This window comes from Triticum urartu, chromosome 6A (assembly GCF_056163025.1).
Source record: "Triticum urartu cultivar PI428250 chromosome 6A, HENAU_Tu73, whole genome shotgun sequence".
NCBI lineage: Eukaryota > Viridiplantae > Streptophyta > Magnoliopsida > Poales > Poaceae > Triticum > Triticum urartu.
In genome coordinates, this window is record NC_141878.1 from 330,422,739 (window position 1) to 330,446,495 (window position 23,757).

The following is a 23,757-nucleotide window of genomic DNA, read 5'->3' on the forward strand; positions in this document are numbered from 1 at the left end:
CCTTCTCCTCGCAAGCGACCGTGCTGACGTCACGGCTCCCTAGCATCTTGAGGACATTGTAGCCATGATGAGTCACTGCCATGAACTTGGCCAGGGTCGGTTACCCAAGGATGGCGTTGTATGGAAGACGGATGTGGGCGGCATCAAAGTCGATGAGCTCTGTGCGGTAGTCGTCGCACTGGCCAAAGGTGATAGGGAGACAGATCTGCCCTATCGGGGTGGAGCCATCGGTCACTCCTGAGAAGGGTTTGGTGGGCTGCAGCTAGTCATAGGGCACATGGAGTCATTCGAATGTTTCGGTAGACAGAACATTGAGCCCCAGACCGCTATCGATGAGGGTTTTGGTGACGAGGACATTGCTGATGACGGGTGAGCAGAGCATTGGGAGGGCGCCAACAATTGCCGTGCACTTGAGCTGGTCGGACGACCTAAAGGTGATGGTGCACTGGGACCATCTGAGCGGACACGTAGCCTCGAGCTTTGGAAGGGCCATATTCACCTCGCAAGCAAACTGCTTGAAGATGCAATGAGAGGACGGGGCCTGGGCGCCGCCCAGGATGCAGGCTATGGCACGAGGTTCTTGGAAGCCCCCCAGCCCCCTCGTCCTGGTGGTGGTGGTCGTTCCTTATTGGTGCTCGTGGTAGCGGAGGGAGGCCAGTGTTGCCCTGAGGACGATCCTCACGAGGCTGCTCTCTCCAGGCGCCCTCGCGAGGCTGGCCCTGCCAGCTCTCCTCACGAGGCTGATCGCGCCACTCCTGGCAGGGGCCACGGTCGTCCCAGCGTCCTCCTCTTCGGCCTCCTCCGCGGCAGTATCCTCGGTCGCTGCGCTCGGGGCGACGACCAAGGCGCCCATCGCGGATGGCCCTGAGCTCCTGACAGTCGTTGGTGTTGTGGCTGTGCATGTTGTGGAAGATGAAGAACAGGCGGCTGCTCTTGGATGACTCCGGGTGATCACAACCGCTCTTCATCTCTAGTTCAGCTGCGAGCATGGCCGCCCCTTTGCACTTCACGTCCTTGGCCTTGGCCTTCTTGTCCTCCGGGCCGGTCTCTGGGAGCTAGAGGAGGGAGAGGCGTCCCTCCTTAGCTCTCGCGCACTTGGTTGCCATGTTGAACATCTCCAGAGTTGTGCACAGGTCCTCATATATAGCGAGCTCTTCCTTCATCTTGACGTCACGGGCACCATCAGTGAATGCGCAGATGATGGCGCCATCCGACACCTTGGGGATCTTGAGACAAATGCTGTTGAAGCGCTGGATGTACTTCTGCAGGGTCTCCCTGGCTGCTGCTTGATGCGCCACAGGTCACCCGCGGCAGGGGGGCGATCGCGAGTGCCCTAGAAGTTGGCAACGGAACGCTTGCGCATCTCACCCCAGGAGGAGGTTGATCCCATGGGCTGGTTCAGGAGCCAAGAACATGCCCCATCCTTGAGGGCCATGGGAAACCAGTTCTCCATAACCTTCTCGTAGGCGTTGGCCGCCTAGATGCTCAGCTCCTAGAGCTGCAAGAACTCAGCAGGGTCGGCGGTGCCGTCGTAGCGTGGAGGCAGGTCGGGCTTGAAATTCCCCGGCCAGATGACGCTGTGTAGCTCTAGAGTGAAGGCATGGCAGCCCGCTGTGGTTACGGGCGCTCGGCGTGGGTGTGGAACTTGATCTTGGTGCTCGCGCACGACCACGGCAGGTGGCGCGCGGTCCTGACGTGGCGGTGGTGGGAGCGCACGCGCCTCTGCCTGCGGCCGCTGGACCAGCTAGCAGCTTTCTTCTTCACGCGCAGGCGCCCTGCGTGGTACGTCAGCCGCAGCAGGCGGCTATTGAGGCAATGGGAGAGATAGTGCAGGAGAGCCCCTGGCGGCGCTGACGAGCTCGGTGATGCGGTCCAGCCAATCTTCGTAGAGGTCATCGACGGGGCGATAGCACAGGAGCTCGCGCGCCATGAGCAACGCGGCCTGCGCATTCACTGGGCCGTGACGAGCGTGAGATGACGAACCGGCCGGGGTCAACAACGGGGTGGTCGTGCGCCCGTCACGCCGCACAGAGGGGCACAACAACGAAGCTTGCTGCTCGTGCCCCGCCGAGCTGGTGGAGGCGTTGGCAGTGGGCAACATGGAATGACGGGGAGGCCCGCCAGCAAGCGCCGTCTGGGTGACCCAAGTGGCGAGGGCGGCCTGACGCTCAGCACGGGCTCAACGGGCGTCAGCCATGGAAGTGGTGGAGCGGTGGCGAATCGGTCGGCGGGAGAGAGGCTCCGACGCACCCCTACCTAGCACGCCAAACGGATTCGGGGTTCCGCAGACCCTTGAGAGGTTCGAACTCTGGGGTGCGTGCGAAGAACTCGTCCTCCTCAGTCTTCCTGCCCACCGATCCAATGGCCTAGCTCGACGAACCTAACGGACAAGAGACACAACCGTTTATCCAGGTTCAAACCACCTTGCGGTATAAAACCTGACTCCTGCTTTGTGGTGGATTAGCCTCGAGGGGCTACGGACGAACTAGTACAAGGCTGGAATAGCCTCAGGAGGAGAGGTGTTCTTATGCTCGATGAGCTGGTGGGTGAGAAGATGATCTCTACCATCCATCCTCCTCTATGGTAGTGGCTAAGTCCAATTTATAGTGGCCTTGGTCCTCTTCCCAAATGTTAGGTGGGAAGGGATCCCACAACGGCCAAATTTGAAGGAGGACAACTAGTACATGCTATCCTGACAAAGGTATTCTTCACGTACAAAAGCCCCAGGTCGTGACGCCGCCGTGGGCTCCACGATGACCTCCGTCCTACCATCCTAGCAGTCTTGGTCTTGTTGCACTAGAATGGAAACCTTTAGCTGATTCCTCGAGACTCCGTGCCTGCGCTTGCCTCCTTAGCATCAAAGAGGAAACTGGTACAGTGCGCCTGCTGGGCCTGCCTGGCCTAGGTCGTAATGGCTCACGTCATCCGAAACTCGCGAGGTGCACCTTGCATAGATATCGCTGCTCCTCGGGAGCCAGCCTGGGGAAGACGTTCCCCAGGGAGGTCTTGGTGTCGTCCTCCTCATGAGGCTTGGCCCCTCGCGAGGGTCTTGAGTTTTTGATCCTGAAGTTGGGCCGTACCGGGCCATTGACGGGGCCACAGTCGGGTCAGGGGTTCCGGAAAAACCCTCGAGGTTCGAACACTGGGGTGCGCGCGAAGGTTTTCTCCCTATCGATCCACGCCCTAGCTCGCTAAGATCTCGCGGATGAACTCCACGAACTTGCAACACAAAGACACATGATTTATAATGGTTCGGGCCACCGTTGTGGTGTAATACTCTACTCCAGTGTAGTGGTGGTGGATTGCCTCTTGGGCTGATGACGAACAGTACAAGGGGAAAACAACCTCATGAGGTTGAGGTGTTCTTGTGCTTGGCGAACTTGTGTGGGTGAGATGCCTCTGGATGAGTTCTCCCCCTTTTTCTCTCTCGCTTTTAGTTCCCCTACTACGGTGGCTAGTTCTACTTATATAGTCCCTGGTCCTCTCCCAAATATTGAGCGGGAAGGGAGCCAACAACAATTTGAAACGGGACAACTAGTACAGCTTATCCTAACAAAAGTAGTCTTCGCCTGCAAAAGGCTCTGGTGGTGATGCCATCTTGGGCTCCATGGTGACCTCCGTCTTGCCGTCCTGCTAGTCTTGGTCTCGTTGCACCGATATGGAAACCTTTGCTTGATGCCTCGGTACTCCGCGCCTGCGCTTGCCCCCTTGGCACCAAAGAGGAAATAAGGACACTGCGCGCGCTAGTGCCTGCCTGGCACCCACCTGGTCTCGATCGTCATGGCTCACGTCACGAGGACCTCGCGAGGTTTGCCTTGCCTTGATCTCTCCGCCCCTCGTGAGCCTGCCTGGCGAGGCCGCTCCTAAGGAGGTCTTGCATCGTCCGCCTCGCGAGGCTCGGCCCCTCGCGAGGGTCTTGAATACCTCGTCGATGAAGATGGGACGTACAGACCTGCTAGATCATCCACGCCGTGGGCCGCAGGCAGGCAAGTCAGGGGACCCTCGTTCCTAGAACGCCGATAGTAGCCCCCGGGCCCAAGGCGTGCTCGGGCTTGGCTTCGAGGTGAAGCCAAAGGTCAAGCGCGGAGCGCTGCGGGCCCCAAAAGCCTGTGGCCTCGGTTGACGTGTGGCGGTTGATTGGACGTGGGCGTCTCCGCTGCCCCATGCTGCCTCGGCAACTGCCCGACTTAACAAGTCCCTACGACATTCAAGGAAAAGCATCATTACCTGTGATCCTGGGGGCGCTAGTTGGCCTTTTCCTGCTATAAATGAGGAAGGGGGCGGAGCCCCCGTCCCCCACTTCTTCCCATTCTACTTGCTTCTTCTTCCCCCACTCTACCTCTAGTAGCAACTTCAATGGCGCCGATCCGAAGGTTCTCAACTAACAAGAAAGGAAAGATTCCCCTCGACATGCCGGCGCTGCTTCCGCCGAAGAAGAGGTCGGTCCACCGTCGCAACGCTGCGGCGATGTAGGTGGTGACGAGGCCTTGGTGTGAGTGGCCTCCTCCTGGGTATCCACTGCCCTTGCACGCCCAAGCCGGGGGCTCGGAGGAAGGAGCAACGAGTGTCGGCGCGCACCGCGGCCAAGGTCGACGTGATGCAGCGACGAGTGCCGTCGCTCCAGGAGTCCATGCCGCGGCTCCTCACGCGAGCTCGTGTTGTGGGCGGCGATGCCCCCAAGCTCCTAGATCTGCTTCACGTGCTTCTTCTCTAACGTTCTGCCGCCGAGGGGGCCTCTCGAACTCTGGTTGCAGCATGCCGACTGCGAGCTCCCGCGACCGGAGCAGAGGTTGAAGCAGTCTCCACTGGCAAGATCTTCATGACCCGTGGTTGGGGCGAGGTCACGCGGGTTTGCCGTGCGGAGGGCGCCCTCATGATCCACTTCGAGTACGACGGCGCCTCCACGCTGTTCTTCAAGGTCTTCGACGCGGAGGGTCACCGCTTGGAGTGTTGCCCCGAAGGGGAGCACCAGGATGAGGCGCGCCCCGCTAGCGGCTGCTCCAGCAGCAGTGACTCTTGGAAGTCAAGCGGTTCTCCCGAGCTCTATGAGACTCCGGAGACAAGCGACGACAGCTACATGCCCCCGAGCTCTCGCCCCACCCGGAGCAGGGCCGCAAAGTTCGGCCGCCGCCGTCACTGATCTGGTTGGGGTTGGCGCCGGCCTCCCGCGGGCCACTGTTGATGATGGCGTCGGCCGCGGGGGTGTGTAGATAGGATTCTCCTAGGTTCTCGTCTTTTGTTCCCTGCAAGGAATTGAGAAGTACCCCGTGGGGGCGTGTAAAGAGTTCGCAATGCCTTTTGTTGAAATTATCCCAATTATGGAAGCCTTGTGAGCGCAAGTCTTGTTTAGGCTCGGTCTTCCCTTTCCAATCTCGCGATAGCTTGTTGCTCTATGCTGACAGGTCCCAGTCCCCAGGCAAGCTTCAGCCGTCGCTGGTATGCCAGGTCACGTGCCGTGGTCAAGGCCAGGAGGTGAGCGGCCCGAGGTCCAATAAGAGTTCCTGAGGCGCGATGCTCAGGGGGTCCCCTTTAGCGCTCTAGCAGCCGTGGTAAGATAAGAAAGGGAGACGACGTTGCCGCAACAGGGCTGCGGTGAGTGTGTCCCCTAGGTTCCAACGATTAGTTGATCTGAGCTCATGACTTATCTTGGCGGTTCGGGGTCGATTCTTCGTGATGCGCCAGACCTGTGCGCGAACATCCACAGTGTAGCTAGGTCAGGCCCGTACGAGCCTTCCCCTTTCCTATGCTCTCCTTTGTTCTCTACGTCCTTAGGTCCTGGCCCTCGAGCGAGCTCAGCCCGCCGCTGGTATGCCAGGTCGCGTGCCGTGGTCAAGCCCAGGGGGTGAGGGCTGGAGAGCCAGTAAGAGCTCCTGAGTCACGATGCTCAAGAGCCCCCCTTTTAACGTGCAAGTGGATTACTTGGAAGAGGTGGGAGCTCACGGTGCCGCCTGGTGTTATCCTCGTGAGATTCCTGCGAGCTAGCACAAGGAAGAACACGATGTTCCGTTATGGCTACCAGCCTGCCGCTGGTTGCTCCACGAGGGGGTGAAGGCACTGAGGGCCCGGTGAGGTGACGTGCGCGGGGCATGCCACGAGCCAGAGCTCGACCGCTCAGGTTTTTCGGCATGGCAGGGACGGACCCGTGCACCAGCGCCATGCCGGCGTGAGGAGGCCCCGTGGGAGGCGATGATTGAGCAGGTAGTAATCATAGGTAGATTAAACATGAGAGTAGCAAGCTTAAGTAAGTGCATGGGAGATACGTGCCACTGGGTCAGGCCCGAGTGGCTTGGGGATGATGCAGCCCGAGGGGCGCTCCCAACAAGGTAAGCTAAAGACATAAAAAGGGAAACATGCCACAGGGATGGACCCACGCGGCCTGGGAATGATGTAGCCCGAGGGGTGCTCCCAGCTAAATGAAATTGGAAAATGTCACCTGGTTATGTTGACGAAGGAGAGTTAGGGCAGCTGAAGGTGTGCAGCGAAGGGGTTGCTCCTCACGAGCCACCGGGGTCCTGAGCCTCAGGAGGCTCAAGGGGATCAGGTGGTTCCTTGAGGACCGTCTCCATATCCATCAGGACGGCGTGGTGCCTGGCCTCCTGAGCCGCTAGGATGCGCCGCAAGTTGCACTGGTAGGCGGACGACACGCTCGGCAGGCCGAAGGGCATGCGAATTTAGCTGTGCGGTGGGCCCTCACAGCGTCCCACGCGCGAAGGGCAGAAAAGCTCTTGAGAAGTGGCCCTGTTGAGCCCTGGAACGTCGGTGCAGACGCGCAGCCCGACATCCTCACCTGGATGGGAAGCTGCGCCGTGTGAGCGGCGGTCACCGCGCATGGCCCTTGCATCTTGCAATTCCTGGGTGGTCTTGGTGATGAACTCCTGAACGGTGGGCGATCCTTGCCCAGTGCCCTCCTGAGGTAAACGTGCCATGAAGCACACCTCAAAGTGGTGCCCAAGCGCCTCCCTCGTGATGTGGGCATGGTCTGAGGCCTTCCAGAAGAAAGCCCCCGAGCCCTGCCCGAGAAGGGCGCCGGGCGCCTTCCTATGCGATGGAGGAAGGCGCCCCGGGAGCGGGCGCTGATCCTGATGAGGCGCCCGCTGTGACGCCACCCTCCTGAGGTCAGGCACGGCACAACTACTTCTTCTTCTTGGGGATGACCTCAGGTGGGCCCTCGCCCTTGCTGTCGGGGTCTCGATTTCTGCAGCTTGGAAGGCACGCTCGAGGGAGCACACCGCATCTCTTTCTTCACATGGGCTGTGATGATCCAGCCACTTCCCGGCATCTTGAGGAAATTGTAGCCGTGATGGGTCACCGCCATGAACTTGGCCAGGGCTGGATACCCGAGGATGGCATTGTACGGCAGACGAATGTGCGTGACATCGAAGTCGATGAGCTCGATGCGGTAGTTCTTGTGTTCCCCGAAAGTGACAGGGAGGCGGACCTGCCCTATCGGTGTGGTGGAACCGTCGGTCACTCCTGAGAAAGACTTGGTAGGCTGAAGCTGGTCATATGGCACTTGGAGGTTGTCGAACGTGTCGACGGACAGGACGTTGAGCCCTGCGTCGCCATCGATGAGGGTCTTGGTAATCTGCACGTTGCTAATGACTAGGGAGCAAAGCATCGGGAGGGCGCCAGCGGTAGCTGTGCACTTGAGCTGATCTGCCGAGTTGAACATGATGGGGCACTGGGACCATCTGAGCGGGCGTGTGGCTTCAAGCTTGGGGAGGACTGCATTCACTTCACGAGCAAACTTCTTGAAGATACATTGCGAGGCTGGGCCCTACGCTCCGCCCAAGATGCAGGCGATAGCACGCGGTTCCTCGAAGCCCCAGCCCCCTTGTCTTGATGGTGTTCGCCATTCCTTCTTGGCGGTGGCGGCAGCGGAGGGAGTCCGGTGTTGCCTTGAGGATGATCCTCATGAGGTTGATCCCTCCAGGCACCCTCGCGAGGCTGATCCTGCCAGCGGTCCTCACGAGGCCGGTCGCGCCACTCCTAGTGCGGGCCACGGTCATCCCAGCGTCCGCCACCACGTCCTCCTCCTCAGTCATAGCCCCGATCGCCGCGCTCGGGGCATCAACCGAAGCGTCCTTCGCGAATGGCTCTGAGCTCTTGACAGTCGCTGGTGTTGTGGGTATTCAGTTTGTGGAAGGCGCAGAACTGACGGATGCTCTTGGATGACTCTGGTTGGTCTCTACCACACTTGGTGTCTGGTTCCGCTGCGAGCACGGCTGCTCCTTTGCGCTTTACGTCCTTGGCCTTGGCTTTCTTCTCCTCCGGGTCTGCGGCTGGGAGCTTGAGGAGGGAGAGGCGCCCCTCCTCAGCTCTTACGCACTTGGTCGCCAGGTTGAACAACTCGAGGGACGTGCACAACTCCTCGTGGATAGCGAGCTCTTCCTTCATCTTAACGTCACGGACGCCATCAGAGAATGCAGAGATGATGGCCTCGTCCGTCACCTTGGGGATCTTGAGGCGGACGTTGTTGAAGCGTTGGATGTACTTCTGGAGGGTCTCTGCTGGTTGCTGCCTGACGCGGCACAGGTCACCCGCAGCCGGCGGGCGGTTGCGAGTGCCCTGGAAGTTGGCGACGAAGCGGGTGCGCATCTCGTCCTAGGAGGAGCTCGAGCCCGGTGGCAGGTTTAGGAGCCAGGAGCGGGCGCCATCCTTGAGAGCCATGGGAAACCAGTTCACCATGACTTTCTCGTCGCCGTTGGCCGCTTCGATGCTCAGCTCGTAGAGCTGCAAGAACTCCGCGGGGTCGGGGGTGCCGTCGTAGCGAGGAGGCGGATCCGGCTTGAACTTGCCCGGCTAGGTGACGCTACGTAGCTCGGGGGAAAGTGCGGCATCTATCTTTGGTCACTGGGGCCCGCCTTGGGGGTGGAGCTTGGTCTTGATGGGGTCCGCGCCCTGCTGCTATAGGTGGCGTGTGGTCTTGCCGCCGCGGCCGGTCCTGGCGCGGTGGCGCGAGGAGCGGCAGAGCGTTTTCTTGCGGCCAAGGGACTTCTTGACAACTTCTTTCTTCACATGCGGGCGCGGGACGCAGCGGGTCGCATCATGGAGCCGCGTGCCTTGGCGCCAGGGCGCCGTCTTTGGGCAGAGGTGGTGGAGGCACTCCGTGAGCTACATCGCACGTAGCTGGCGGAGGGCGAGGCGGGGAGAGGGACGGCACAGGGGAGCCCCCTGCGGTGCGGACAAGCTCGGCGATGCGGTCGAGCCAGTCCTCGTAGAGGTCGTTGACCGGTCGCTAGCGTGGGAGCTCGTGCACCATTAGGAGCGCGGCCCATGCGTCCATGGGAGGGCGACGTGCATGGGAAGAAGAACCAGCCAGGGTCAGCGATGGAGTGGCGGTGCGGCCGTCCCGCCGCACCGAGGGGTGCAGCGAGGATGCTTGTTGCTCATTCCCCGCCGGGCCGCTGGCGGTGTTAGTGACAGGCGACGGGGAATGATGAGGTGTCCCGCCGATGGGAGTCGTCTGAGCGACGCGGGCGGCGAGGGCAACCCGGCGCTCAACACGAGGACGGCGCGCGTGTACCATGGAGACGACGGAGCAACGGGGCATGGAGCGATGGAAGGAAGCTTCGGCGCACCCCTACCTGGCGCGCCAAATGTCGAATCAGGGGTTCCGACAAAACCCTCGAGGTTCGAACACTGGGGTGCGCGCGAAGGTTTTCTCCCTATCGATCCACGACCAAGCTCGCTAAGATCTCGCGGATGAACTCCACGAACTTGCAACACAAAGACACGAGATTTATACTGGTTCGGGCCACTGTTGTGTTGTAATACCCTACTCCAGTGTGGTGGTGGTGGATTGCCTCTTGGGCTGATGATGAACAGTACAAGGGGAAAAACAACCTCCTGAGGTTGAGGTGTTCTTGTGCTTGGCGAACTTATGTGGGTGAGATGCCTCTGAATGAGTTCTCCCCCTTTTCTCTCTCGCTTTTACTTCCCCTACTGCAGTGGCTAGTTCTACTTATATAGGCCCTAGTCCTCTCCCCAAATATTGAGCGGGAAGGGAGCCAACAACGGCCAATTTGAAAAGGGACAGCTAGTACAACTTATCCTGACAAAAGTAGTCTTCGCCTGCAAAAGGCTCTGGTGGTGACGCCCTCTTGGGCTCCACGGTGACCTCTGTCTTGCCGTCCTGCTGGTCTTGGTCCCGTTGCACTGATATGGAAACCTTTACTTGATGCCTCGGTACTCCACGCCTGCGCTTGCCCCCTTGGCACCAAAGAGGAAACAAGGACGCTGCGCGCGCTGGCGCCCGCCTGGTCTCGATCGTCATGGCTCACGTCACGAGGACCTCGCGAAGTTTGCCTTGCCTTGATCTCTCCGCCCCTCATGAGCCTGCCTGGAAAGGCCGCTCCTGAGGAGGTCTTGCATCGTCTGCCTCGCGAGGCTTGGCCCCTCACGAGGGTCTTGAATACCTCATCGATGAAGATGGGTCGTACAGTCCTGCTAGCTCAGCCACGCCGTGGGCCGCAGGCAGGCAAGTCTGGGGACCCAGAAAACCGACAACCATGCTGTGGGCCGCATGCAGGCAAGTCTGGGTACCCCCATTGCCAGAACACCGACAGTTTTGGACAATCATGCAAAATTGTGATAGGAGTGGAGGATATCACCTTGTTAAGTGCGGGAAAACAGACTTTGCTAACCACTGTAAAAACTGTTGTTCCAGGGTTGCCTACTTTGTAATTTGTCGATTCTTGCATCACATGAAATTTATATCTGACTTTCTTCCTTTGGCGTAGTTCATGGGGTTGTTGGATCCTTACCTTCCTTCGGTAGGTTCGTTCGAACATAGTTGAGTCCTCGTGTGAGTGAGTTGCATGACCTGTGTTGTATACTCACCATATATATGGAACTCTATGTAACCCAACACTTGTTTCTCAAGGTAAGCATATGTCTTTACCGATTGGTGCTCCATACAAAATTGTTGCGAATCTGATCCTTGAGCTGCACTGCCATATACTGCCAACTCACAGTGTAATATCTTGTAGAAATACTGATGATGGTGTGTAGTGTCATACTGATGAAGGCTGGGTATCTTGTGGTTGAAGCTATCTGAGTAGCTTGCTGAAGAAGTCTGAATATCTTATGCTCGAAGCTTTTGCTAGGTAGTGTGCTTGAGAAGACTGGGTTCCATACCTGAGAAGCTTCTCCTCTAGTTTCTTATTGAGAAAGTTTCATTGCCTTGTACCAAAAGCTTTTACCAAGGTATCTCGCGGTGGAAGACTAGGTATCTTGGACAAGACATTCTCCATATATCGTACAGAGGAAGATTGAGGAATCTTGCACCATAAGCTTATTACGGTAGTGTGTGGAGGAAGGTTGAGTTATTCTTATACTCGAAACTTCATACTGTGGTATGCATACTGAATGCCATACACACACCCATAATATTTTTGCTACTAGATACTTGCATGAGAAGGAATGTCTAATTGTCTTCCTTGCTGAGTACTGAACTCATATCACATTCTGGCTTTCTTTCTGGAGTATAGCATATTTCCAGTTTCATTCATGTCTAAACCAAAGCTTTATATAGAAACCATACCTTTGACTGAAAATATACCATTGTTTTTGCACCTAACTTGTCTTCCTGTGGGTTTGATCATTACTGTTGTAAAGGTTGCACAACTGACGCAGACTTGTTATTGATAGTCAATCCTGGATACCATTTGAATACCGAGCAGATATTCCCAATACAATGCAGTTAACAGAGAATTTCATACTATTTATCTAAGCTTCCAAATATTTGAAATCCTTGCTTCTTCTAGTCCGGTGTTAGTTAATGAGCAACTTTCATAAGGGGAAATAACGTAACACTGAAGGCCCAAAGAAAGAAGCAAAAGAAACAACTCGACCAAAAAAAGCACATAAAAGTGTAGGATCGAAAGTAGGTCTAGAGAGGGGTGATTGGACTACTTGACCAATTAAAAACCTAACCTTATCCCAATTTTTAGTTGTGGGCAGATTTTAGCAATTTACACAAGTCAAGAAATCAACCTACACATGCAATTCTAAGACTGTAGCAGCAGAAAGTAAAACATTGCATATGAAGGTAAAGGGAAGGGTTTGGAAAGGGCAAAGGCAATGTTGACACAGAGATTTTTGGTGTGGTTCCGATAGGTGGTGCTATCGTACGCTCACATTGACGGAGACTTCAACCCACGAAGGTTAACGGTTGAACGAGTCCATGGAGGGATCCACCCATGAAGGTTCCATGAAGAGAAACCTTGTCTATCCCACCATGTCCATCGTCCACGAAGGACTTGCCTCACTCGGGTAGATCTTCACGAAGTAGGGGATCTCCTTGCCCTTACAAACTTCTTGGTTCAACTCCACAATCTTGTCGGAGGCTCCCACGAAACACCTAACCAATCTAGGAGACACCACTCTCCAAAAGGTAATAGATGTTGTGTTGATGATGAACTCCTTGCTCTTGCGCTTCAAATTATATTCTCCCCAACACTCAACTCTCTCACACAGATTTGGATATGGTGGAAAGAGGATTTGTGTGGAAAGCAACTTGGGTAAGGCTAGAATTCAAGATTCTTGTGGTAGGATTGGTATATCTTGATCTCAACACATGAGTAGGTGGTTCTCTCTCAGAAAATGTAAGCTAGAAGTTTGGGCACATTCTGATGGCTCTCTCACATATGGAGAAGGGGATGGAGGAGTATATATAGTCCACACAATATCCAACTATTACACACATTTGACCCAACTTAGTCAGACCGAATAGAAGAACTCGGTGAAACTGATTCAATTCAAAATGTGAACGTTAGGAATCTCGGTGGGACCGACTGGAACAACTCGGTGGGACCGATGTGCTGGGGCTTAGGGCAAACATCAACTCGGTAGCACCGATTGCAGCAACTCTATTAGAACGAAGTGAAGCAATGAGGCAACAGAGAAAATGTTAAGCAAACTCGATGGGACTAATTGCATGATTCAGTGAGACCAAGATCCGTATCGGTTTGACCGAACTGTGTAGGGTTTCTGGCAGGGGCTCTGTCATATGAACTCGATGGCGCCGGATAGGATGATTCGGTGGGGCCGAGTTTGACTTTGGGTTTCGGACATATTTGGAATGAGGAAGTGGTTGAGGGCTTTGGATCAATATCACTAAGCATTTTGAGAAAGTAGACCATAAAGCAACACCTTATACCCTTTTAATAGTATTGGCTTTCCTACGGACTCAATGTGATCTTCGATCACTAAAATATAAATGAAGAGGCTTGAGCTTTTGCCAATATGTGTCCTTAGCATTTTGCAGGGTCCACGTCTCTAGTCCATGCCATGCCATTCATAGAACTTTCTTAAATATTAAACTTGAATGGATATTAGTTCAATGAGCTATATGTTGTTATGAATTGCCAAAACCACCCGGGGATTAGCTGTACTTTCAATCCCCCCCTTTTTGGTAATCGATGACAACATATAGATCAAAGCTTTAACAAATGATAATATCAATGAAATACATTATCTCTTTGAGAAGTATGTGATAAGCAAGTGCTACCTCTTGAGCACTGCGTTGGTTTTCCCCGAAGAGGAAGGGATGATGCAGTAAAGTAGCATAAGTATTTCGCTCAGTTTTTGAGAACCAAGGTATCAATCCAGTAGGAGGCTATGCACTAGTCCTCGTACCTGCACAAAACAAATAAATTCTCGCAACCAACGCGAATAGGGGTTGTCAATCCCTACACGGCCACTTACGAGAGTGAGATCTGATAAATATGATAAGATAATATTTTTGGTATTTTTGTGATAAAGATGCAAAGTAAAATAAAGGCAAAGTAAAGAGCAAAGGAAATAACTAAGTAGTAGGAGATTAATATGATAATGATAGACCCCGGGGCCATAGGTTTCACTAGTGGCTTCTCTTGAGAGCATACATATTCTACGGTGGGTGAACAAATTACTATTGAGAAATTGACAGAATTGAGCATAGTTATGAGAATATCTAGGCATGATCATGTATATAGTCATCACGTCCGACACAAGTAGACCGACTCCTGCCTGCATCTACTACTATTACTCCACTCATCAACCGCTATCCAGCACGCATCTAGAGTATTAAGTTAAAAATAGAGTAACGCCTTAAGAAAGATGACATGATGTAGAGGGATAAACTCATGCAATATGATGAAAACCCCATCTTGTTATCCTCGATGGCAACAATACAATACGTGCCTTGTTGCCCCTACTGTCACTGGGAAAGGACACCGCAAGATTGAACCCAAAGCTAAGCACTTCTCCAATTGCAAGAAAGATCAATCTAGTAGGCCAAACCAAACTGATAATTCGAAGAGACTTGCAAAGATAACCAATGATACATAAAAGAATTCAGAGAATATTCAAATATTGTACATGGATAGACTTGATCATAGACCCACAATTCATCGGTCTCAACAAACACACCGCAAAAAGAAGATTACATCGAATAGTTCTCCACAAGAGAGGGGGAGAACATTGTATCGAGATCCAAAAAGAGAGAAGAAGCCATCTAGCTAATAACTATGGACCCGTAGGTCTGAGGTAAACTACTCACACTTCATCGGAGGGGCTATGGTGTTGATGTAGAAGTCCTCCGTGGTCAATGCCTGAGAGGATCGAGAAGAGGTGTCTAGAGGGGGGGTGATTAGACACTAAGTGCCAAAAGTTGCAGTTTTTAATATTCTTAGGTTTAAGTGGAGTTTAAGCACAAGTTTAACAAACACACTACATATCAAGCAAGCATGCAATGAGTATATGAGCAGTGGAAAGTAAAGCATGCAACTTGCAAGAATGTAAAGAGAAGGGTTTGGAGTATTCAAACGCAATTGGAGACACGGATGTTTCGTCGTGGTTCCGATAGGTGGTGCTATCGTAAATCCACGTTGATGGAGACTTCAACCCACGGAGGGTAACGGTTGCGCGAGTCCACGGAGGGCTCCACCCACAAAGGGTCCACGAAGAAGCAACCTTGTCTATTCCATCACGACCGTCGCCCACGAAGGACTTGCCTCACTAGCGGTAGATCTTCACGAAGTAGGCGATCTCCTTGCCCTTACAAACTCCTTGGTTCAACTCCACAATCTTGTTGGAGGCTCCCAAGTGACACCTTGCCAATCTAGGAGACACCACTCTCCAAGAAGTAACAAATGGTGTGTTGATGATGAACTCCTTGCTCTTGTGCTTCAAATGATAGTCTCCCCAACACTCAACTCTCTCACACAGGATTTGGATTTGGTGGAAAGAAGATTTGAGTGGAAAGCAACTTGGGAAAGGCTAGAGATCAAGATTCATATGGTTGGAATGGAATATCTTGACCTCAACACAAGTGTAGGTGGTTCTCTCTCAAAAAATGTGTGTTGGAAGTGTAGGTATGTTCTGATGGCTCTCTCCACGAATGAAGAGTGGGTGGAGGGGTATATATAGCCTCCACACAAAATCTAACCGTTACACACAATTTGCCAAACTCGGTGGGACCGAATGGTTAAACTCGGTCGGACCGATTTAGCAAACCTAGTGACCGTTAGGATTTTCGGTGGGACTGAGATGCAACTCGGCAGGACCGATATGGTTAGGGTTAGGGCATAACGTAATCTCGGTGTGACCGATTACACAAACTCGGTGGGACCGATTTTGGTAATAAGCTAACCAGAGAGTTGGTCAGGCAAACTCGGTGAGACCGATTACACAAACTCGGTGGGACTGATTTTGGTAATAAGCTAACCAGAGGGTTTGCATTGTAATCTCGGTAGTACCGATTGCTCAAACTCGGTGAGAGCGATTTTGGTAATGGACATACACAGAGAGATTACAATCCCATCTCGGTGAGACCGAGATCCCTATCGGTGAAACCGATTTGCTAGGGTTTGTGGCAGTGGCTATGACATCTGAAACTCGGTGGCGCCGGATAGATAGAACCGGTGGGGCCGAGTTTGACTTTTGGTTTAGGTCATATGTGGATGTGGGAAGGTAGTCGAGGGTTTTGGAGCATATCACTAAGCACTTTAAGCAAGCAAGCCATTAAGCAACACCTCATCCCCTCTTGATAGTATTGGCTTTTCCTATAGACTCAATGTGATCTTGGATTACTGAAATAGAAATTGTAGAGTCTTGATCTTGAAGCTTGAGCCAATACTTTGTCCTTAGCATCTTGAAAGGGTTCCACATCCTCTAGTCCATGCCACTCCATTGTTGAACTTATCTGAAACATACTAGGTAAAAGTGTTAGTCCAACAAGAGATATGTTGACATTAATTACCAAAACCACCCAGGGAGCACTTGTGCTTTCAATCTCCCCCTTTTTCGTAATTGATGACAACATACATCAAAGCTTTAGATAAAGATATAGAGAATAGCAAGTAAAGCTTTGGAAAGACATGTAACATGCATAGGCTCCCCCTACATGTATGTAATCATGTGAATATTGAATATAGGAGCATGTGAATGCGTAAACATGACAGAGTAAGCAATGTGTTACATGTATCTTGGATATATGCATCAGAGCAAATGATGTGAATGTGAGAAATGTACCTTCATGCTCATGAGTCCTTCTTGCAAACAGTATGTACATCAGCAAGAACTTCTCATTCACATGACTGTGATGCATATACTTACCTTGTGGTCTTGAGTTGGCTTAGGATGAGATGAACCTGCGCAAACAAGGTTAAATAACACAGATACACCTACTGACCAAAGCAAGCAAGAGAAACCACAAGAGAACCAAGACTGGGATGACATGTAGAGTGAGTACTAAGTACCACATTGGATGTAGACATGTCCCCAAAGGTAAAGATATGCAATAAAATTAGAGATTTCCTTCCCTTAGATGTCTTGCTCCCCCTGAATCTGCATGGGATATTGGGAGAAGATAGGGAACAGAAAATCAGAGCAACAAAAAGGAAAACAATAGAGCTTGAGCTAAAGCAAGCAACCAAACATGTCTTTCCCCTCTTAAAGACATGTGACATCTCTCCTCTTGAACACCAAGCATCTGGGGTCTTTGATGATTTTACTTTCTCCTAGTTGAGAAACTCTCTCCCCCTGAGTATTCTCTCTTTCTCCCCCTATAGGAAGGATTAAGCTTTGATGTGATCTCTCTCTCCCCATTTGACATCAATTTCCAAGAAGGGCTCTTCTGGATATGTGATACAAATGGGTTGGTCCTTGAGTCACATAGCAAAGTAGCATGTCTAATATGATGCTGGTAGAGGACAAGAATCATTGAGTGGAGCTGGAGCAAACAGAAATCAGGAATAAGTGGCAAGTTGGTTTTCCTGTGATGGAATCGGTGACTCCGAGTTGTGTGCTTTTGTTGCACCGAAAGATTTTGGTTGGGCCAAAGAGAACAAACCGGTGTAACCGAGTTCATTAGAGTGAAACCACTTGTCACCTCAGCTCACTAGACAAGTAAGATCTCACAAGGATATGCAAGGAATTTACTGAAAGATTTGCAATGAATTGGATGCAGAAAATGCAGAACAAACAGGAAAGAAAAGAAACTAAAAGTTCTAGATGAATTTTTTTTGAAAGGGGAAACAAATATGCAAATGCAAAAGCACGGAGAAACACTAGAGAACTTCATCTAGAAATGGTCGGCGACAAAGTCACCTATGTTAGAGTATATTGACTTAGGAGTCAAGTGAGAGCACTTGATCATAGGTCATACTCATCGTTTAAGCTCAAAATGGGGTTACCATTTTTCGTTTAAGCCTTTTGATGTATTCACATCTTGTCAAGTTGCTTTGACTCATGACTTGGAGTAAAGCTTCTCTAAGATGGAATAACATACCTTGGGTGGTGGTGTTGATCTTGCTCATGTAGTTGAACTTGTGTGGGTTGCTCAAGGTTGATGTAGTTCATCAAGGGTTGGGAGCACCACTTGGAGTTTGAGTTCATCTACCTACATGGGTTAGCTTTGCAAGGAAGAGCACTTGTGTATCCAAAATGACAATCATGAGACTCAACATAGAATTTGCCAAAGGATATGTTTGAATGGTTTCGTGCTTCCTTGTCTTCAACCACCATTGTGTAGAGACTTGGTGATGTAGAGATTGCTCAAGATGTGAGTGAGTTGCAATCTCATAGATTTAGATTCAACCAAGTACCTACATGGGTTAGATAACATGCAAGGTACAAATATATCCAAGACATATGAATAACATCATAAGAGAAATATCGAGGATTAGTCATAGGCTCATGCCCCGCATGTATCAAATGGAGTTCCTACTCCAAGTTTGAAGCATCAATGATGTTCAATTCACCTCTCAACCTACAAAACACTTTCTCATCAAGTGGTTTAGTGAATATATCCGCCAATTGCTTATCGGTGCGAACATGCTTAAGGTTAATGTCCCCTTTTGCAACATGATCTTGAATGAAATGATGACGAACTTCAATATGCTTAGTTCGAGAATGTTGCACGGGATTGTGAGCAATCTTAATAGCACTTTCATTGTCACATAGCAATGGAACATGTTTCACATATATCCCATAATCTTTAAGAGTTTGGGTCATCCAAAGTAATTGAGCACAATATGAACCAGCGGCAATGTATTCCGCTTCGGCGGTGGATAAAGATACCGAGTTTTGTTTCTTGGAAGACCAAGACACAAGAGATCTACCAAGGAATTGACAAGTACCCGAAGTGGATTTTCTATCAACCTTGTCTCCGGCATAGTCCGAATCGGAGTAGCCAACAAGATCAAAAGAGGACCTCTTAGGATACCAAATGCCAAAATTTGGTGTATGGATTAGGTATCTCACTATCCTTTTCACAGCCTTAAGATGACACTCTTTAGGAGCAGCTTGATATCGTGCACACATGCACACACTTAGCATAATATCGGGACGAGAGGCACATAGATATAACAATGAACCAATCATAGAGCGATAAACCTTTTGATCAACCGGTCCACCATCTTTGGTCAAATCAAGATGTCCACTAGTAGGCATGGGTGTAGTCATACCTTTGCATTCTTGCATATTGAACTTCTTGAATAAGTCCTTGGTGTACTTCGTTTGAGAGACAAAGGTACCTTCCTTAGTTTGCTTGATTTGCAAACCAAGAAAGAATTTGAGTTCACTCATCATAGACATCTCAAACTTCTCCGGCATTAGCTTTCCAAACTTCTCACTAAAATGAGGGTTAGTTGAACCAAATATGATATCATCAACATAAATTTGGCACACAAATAGTTCTCCATTAACCCTTTTAGTAAAAAGAGTAGAATCAATTTTACCAATTTCAAAGCCTTTTTCAATAAGGAACTTGGTCAAGCATTTATACCATGCTCTAGGAGCTTGTTTAAGACCATAAAGGGCTTTGTGAAGTTTGTAAACATGATTAGGTTTCTTAGGATTGACGAAGCCGGGGGGTTGCTTAACATAAACTTCTTCCTCAATTTTTCCATTTAGAAAAGCACTTTTAATGTCCATTTGGTACAAGCTGATATCATGGTGATTAGCATAAGCAAGTAAGATGCGAATGGACTCAAGTCTAGCAACAGGAGCATACGTCTCACCATAGTCCATACCTTCAACTTATGTGCAGCCTTGGGCGACGAGATGTGCCTTGTCGCGAACCACTTGTCCATCTTCATCTTGCTTGTTGCGAAACACCCATTTGGTACCAATGATGTTGTGGTTGTTGTCGGGCTTCTCGACTAATGTCCACACTTGATTTCTCTCAAAGTTGTGTAGCTCTTCATGCATAGCATTTATCCAGTACGGATCCTCCAATGCTTCTTCAACCTTCATAGGTTCAATGCTAGAGATGAATGAGTAATTTTCACAAAAGTTAGCTAAACGAGTTTTAGAGCGAGTGATTCTCCCGGTTTGGATATCATTGTAGATTTGCTCGACGGAATGATCCTTAGCAATTCTTGCTCGAACTCGTGAAAGCTTTTGCTTGGGTCGGGGTGGAACATCCTCTTCATCTTGTTCTTCTTCTTGGCCTTCTTTATTGTTGACGTTGTCGTTCTCTTGTCGTGGTGGAGAAAGGGGTTGTTGATGTTCATCTTGGTGCGCTTCCTCGTTTTCTTCATCTTGTCGTGTCCCACTTGTGGATGCTTCCATATCAACTCTTGGTTCACCTTGTCGTGAGGTAGAAGCTTCCACTTGGACGGACGAGGTACTCTCCTTCACTTCCGTTGGACGAATCTTGCTAATGGACAAGTCTTGAATTGCTTCCGAAGGGTCTTTGTCTCCTACATCAATTGGCAATTGCTCTACTTGCGAGCCGTTAGATTCATCAAACTTCACATCTACCGTCTCTTCAACCTTTCGGGTGAAATTGTTGTAGACACGGTAAGTGTGAGAGTTTGAGCCATAACCAAGTAGGAAACCTTCATGAGATTTAGGAGCAAATTTAGAACGATGATGCTTATCAAGAATGTAGCACTTAGAGCCGAATACTCAAAAGTATCCAACTTGGGGTTTGTTACCGGTGAGGAGCTCGTATGCCGTCTTGCCGAGTAGCTTGTGAAGATACAAGCGATTTGTTGCATGACAAGCTGTCTCAACCGCTTCCGCCCAAAAGTGCTTTGGCGTTTTGTACTCATCAAGCATCATTCTTGCCATTTCGATAAGAGTCCGATTCTTCCTTTCAACAACTCCATTTTGTTGAGGTGTGTACGTAGCCGAGAACTCGTGTGAAATCCCTTCTTCGACAAGAAATGTGTCCACATTTGCGTTCTTGAACTCCGTTCCGTTGTCGCTCCAAACCTTCTTGATCTTCACATCAAACTGATTTTGGGCCTTCCTAGCGAAGTTTTTGAAGATCTTTTGGACCTGCGATTTGTCATAAAGAAAGAACACCCACGTAAATCTTGAAAAATCATCAACTATGACTAGACCAAATGAGTTACCACCGAGACTCTTGTAGGCATTTGGACCAAAGAGATCCATGTGAAGTAGCTCGAGTGGTCTTCTTGTGGTTATGATGTTCTTCATGCGGTGACTTCCTCCAACTTGTTTCCCTGCTTGACAAGCACTACAAAGTCTATCCTTGTCAAATATGACATCTTTTATTCCAAGGATATGATCACCTTTAATAAGCTTATCAAGATTTTGCATACCAACATGACCTAGTCTTCTATGCCACAACCAGCCTTTAGAAGATTTGGTAATTAAGCAAGTTCTAGGTTGAGCCTTTTTAGTTAAATCAACAATGTAAAGATCTCCTCTACGTATACCGGTAAAGACCATTTTATAATTATCTCTACGAAACACTTGGCAGTCTACTTCAGTAAATAGGACATTGAAACCAAAATCAGCAAGTCTAGATACTGAAAGTAAGTTGTAGCCAAGAGATTCAACGAGCATGACATTTTGTATGGAGCTATCATGTGAGATGGCCACCTTACCAAGGCCAACCACCTTACCCTTTGAATTATCACCAAAAGTGACATATTTTCGAGGGCCGTTGTTTTCAGCAAGCTCACAGAACATATCTTTATCTCCGGTCATATGATCAGTACATCCACTATCAAGGACCCATTCCTTTCCTCCAGCCATGTAGCCGCGAAGATTTGCCATAAGACCAAAGTGTCTCATTGCATCATCGAGATCATAGTCACTATCATCATCATCATCATCATCCTCATCCGAGTATTCATGTTCAACATCATCTTGTGATTGATCAATTCCTAGAGAGGGCAATTCATTAGATAAATGATAATTTCTATAGTTATCTTTATGAATTCTAATAGCTCTGGAAATGATATTGCTAATGATTCCAACATCTCCTTTGGCACTCGTAAGATTAGTAAGCTCAATTAAACAGTCACCAAATTTGGGATCATTGGAACTCATCTTAATCAAAGTAATAGACTTATGGAGGATTTCATCTAGATCTTTCAAGGAGTAATTAGGAAAGAGTTCCTCAAGAAATTTCCATATGGTGTAGGCACACTTGAGGGTAGGCAAACATCTAATCAAGTTTCTAGGAAAGCCTCTAATGATGAGCTCAACAGTTCTAAGATTGCGAATCATGTCAATATCTTCGTCTAGGGTAGGGTGCAAAGGATCAACATGAGGTGCACAAGTGCTAGTAATGTACTTGTTCAAATGATATTCATTGAAAATCTCAAGCATTTCATTTTTCCACTCATGAAAATACTCTCCATCAAGAATAGGCACTCTATGTCTAAGACTCCCCAAAGTAGACACAGCCATCTTCCTCCAATGGTGTTTAAACCAAGGCAATGGAGACCAATGCTCTGATACCAATTGAAAGGATCGAGAAGAGGTGTCTAGAGGGGGGGTGATTAGACACTAAGTGCCAAAAGTTGCAGTTTTTAATATTCTTAAGTTTAAGTGGAGTTTAAGCACAAGTTTAACAAACACACTACATATCAAGCAAGCATGCAATGAGTATATGAGCAGCAGAAAGTAAAGCATGCAACTTGCAAGAATGTAAAGAGAAGGGTTTGGAGTATTCAAACGCAATTGGAGACACGGATGTTTTGTCGTGGTTCCGATAGGTGGTGCTATCGTACATCCACGTTGATGGAGACTTCAACCCACGAAGGGTAACGGTTGCGCGAGTCCACGGAGAGCTCCACCCACGAAGGGTCCACGAAGAAGCAACCTTGTCTATTCCATCACGACCGTCGCCCACGAAGGACTTGCCTCACTAGCGGTAGATCTTCACGAAGTAGGCGATCTCCTTGCCCTTACAAACTCCTTGGTTCAACTCCACAATCTTGTTGGAGGCTCCCAAGTGACACCTTGCCAATCTAGGAGACACCACTCTCCAAGAAGTAACAAATGGTGTGTTGATGATGAACTCCTTGCTCTTGTGCTTCAAATGATAGTCTCCCCAACACTCAACTCTCTCTCACAGGATTTGGATTTGGTGGAAAGAAGATTTGAGTGGAAAGCAACTTGGGAAAGGCTAGAGATCAAGATTCATATGGTTGGAATGGAATATCTTGACCTCAACACAAGTGTAGGTGGTTCTCTCTCAGAAAATGTGTATTGGAAGTGTAGGTATGTTCTGATGGCTCTCTCCACGAATGAAGAGTGGGTGGAGGGGTATATATAGCCTCCACACAAAATCTAACCATTACACACAATTTGCCAAACTCAGTGGGACCGAATGGTTAAACTCGGTCGGACTGATTCAGCAAACCTAGTGACTGTTAGGATTTTTGGTGGGACTGAGATGCAACTCGGTAGGACCGATATGGTTAGGGTTAGGGCATAATGTAATCTCGGTGTGACCGATTACACAAACTCGGTGGGACCGATTTTGGTAATAAGCTAACCAGAGAGTTGGTCAGGCAAACTCGGTGAGACCGATTACACAGACTCGGTGGGACCGATTTTGGTAATAAGCTAACCAGAGGGTTTGCATTGTAATCTCGGTAGTACCAATTGCTCAAACTCGGTGAGACCGATTTTGGTAATGGACATACACAGAGAGATTACAATCCCATCTCGGTGAGACCGAGATCCCTATCGGTGAAACCAATTTGCTAGGGTTTGTGGCAGTGGCTATGACATCTGAAACTCGGTGGCGCCGGATAGATAGAATCGGTGGGGCCGAGTTTGACTTTTGGTTTAGGTCATATGTGGATGTGGGAAGGTAGTTGAGGGTTTTGGAGCATATCACTAAGCACTTTGAGCTAGCAAGCCATTAAGCAACACCTCATCCCCTCTTGATAGTATTGGCTTTTCTTATAGACTCAATGTGATCTTGGATTACTGAAATAGAAAATGTAGAGTCTTGATCTTGAAGCTTGAGCCAATCCTTTGTCCTTAGCATCA